Below are 1,811 nucleotides of genomic sequence, written 5' to 3'. Positions count from 1 at the left end.
ACCAGCTATTAATTACTATATGTGGGTAATTATGACTATTATCGAAGCATTCTACATTGACTGCTTGAGAGGATGTTTGTTCTGCCTTGTGGAGTGTGGAGAAGGGCCAGGATTCTTAGTTTAATCTATCTGTGGGTTATGACTTCCCACAGTAGCCACCCTGGCCCCCACCAGCGCTTTTATTGGCTTCAGATAGAAAATCCCTACCCATGTGATGGTCCCTATAGTTTGACCAACAGTTGACCCAAAAGGTTATGGTCTTTAACATTTTAATTATATCCACGACTAGATATTGGGGTCTGTGTTCTTCAAAGTGTGGGGCTGCCTATTCTCCCAGGAACCAAATGGTGTCTCCCTTAAGAAAATATGCTTACTAGGAAATACCCTGCCTACCTTAGGAATAAATGCAACTCAAGGAAGAAATAAGAGCTGAAAAAGCTGGTGCCATTTGGAAAAAAAAGGGAAGGAATGAGATTTAACTGGTGCTCAAAGCTTCTCCGATACAAAATGTTTGGTCACGTATTCATAATTTGCTTGACATTTCCAGCAAAGCGAAGATGGCAATAACAAAAGCAACTTCATACAAGAGAAAAGAAAGACCCACGGAGCTCCGCAGTTTCTGTTGCAACAAGACTCTTCTGTTTTGCTTATATACAGTTAAGTTCGTTTAGTGTCTGATCCAGTGTCTGATGTAAGCCCACGTTCTCTTCTTGGGCCTGGGCAAGTTTCTCTTCCAGGTCATCCATTGTCTTTTCCAGTTTTGCAACCGTTCTCTCTGCAAATTCAGCACGGGTCTCAGCCTCTTTCAGTTTGTCAGACAGAAGTTTCATTTCTTCTTCATATTTGTCCTCCTTTTCAGAATACTCTTCAGACGCAGCCTCCAGAGATTTCGGATTGTTAGTAACATTCTCGAGTGCTTCTTCCAGTTCGCCACATTTTAGTTCAGACAGCTCCGCACGCTCCTCTGCCCTCTCCAGCTCACCCTCCAGGATGACCAGCTTAGGAGCTACCTCCTCGTGTCTGCGGTCAGCCTCTTCTGCAATGTGCTCGGCCTCTTTGAGCTGCATCTCCTGAATTTCCATCTTCTCCTCATCCTTCATGGCCTGGTTTCTATCACCTTCCTTCCTCTCTCACTCTCATCTGCAGCCTTTTCCGCCTCCTCCAGCTTCTGCAGGGCCGTGGCCAGTCGTTCCTGAGCCCCGTCCAACTCCTCCTCAACGAGCTGGGTGCGTCGGTTGAGGGCGGCCCCATCACCTTCAGCTTTCCCGCGCCGCTCGCGCTCTTGGTCCAGGTCCAGCCCCCGCTGCAGGCCCTGCGCTCGCTGTTCCGCCTCCTCCGCCTGCTGCTGCGGGGCCTGGGTCTCGCGTTTCTCAGCTGGACTCGGCTCTGGCCATAAAGGGAAATTTCTTATCCCTCTGAGCGGTATGCTTTCAACACCCCTTTTCCATTTGTGTGTGTACGTGGTGTAGAAAGAAATGATTTGGGATGATCTGTGATGCTTTTCATACACTGATGATGATTTGTGATGATCTGTGATGCTTTTCATACACTGATGTAATATATAAAAGGAAACCAAATGTGTGATATAAGGGAAAATATCAGAAGTTTTAGATGCAGGGTAGATACAGTTAAGGTTTTTGCCATTTGCTAGTTAATTATCTTTTGAAAAAGTAGAATGCTATGATATTTTAAAGATTTTACAACTAAATCTTTAAAATTTTCATTTTAAATCAGAAGCCAACATGGGCTCCCACCAAAGGATCCATGGTGTGCTTTGAGTCAGACATGCATACTACCAAAAAATTAAAAAA

At 45.2% G+C, this 1,811-nt stretch overlaps 1 pseudogene across 1 annotated transcript; it reads right to left on the bottom strand.

The window, feature by feature from the left end:
- Positions 1–493: 493 nt before the first annotated feature.
- On the bottom strand, positions 494–1,546 carry LOC105552790 (annotated as a pseudogene). The gene has a single exon (XR_001008072.1). The product of XR_001008072.1 is annotated as a tropomyosin alpha-4 chain pseudogene (transcript).
- Between the last annotated feature and the right edge of the window lie 265 nt (positions 1,547–1,811).

Source organism: Mandrillus leucophaeus, unplaced genomic scaffold (assembly GCF_000951045.1).
Source record: "Mandrillus leucophaeus isolate KB7577 unplaced genomic scaffold, Mleu.le_1.0 Scaffold574, whole genome shotgun sequence".
NCBI classification, from domain to species: domain Eukaryota; kingdom Metazoa; phylum Chordata; class Mammalia; order Primates; family Cercopithecidae; genus Mandrillus; species Mandrillus leucophaeus.
Note: the sequence above shows the minus strand (reverse complement) of the source record. Positions and strands in the feature narration are given on the sequence as shown.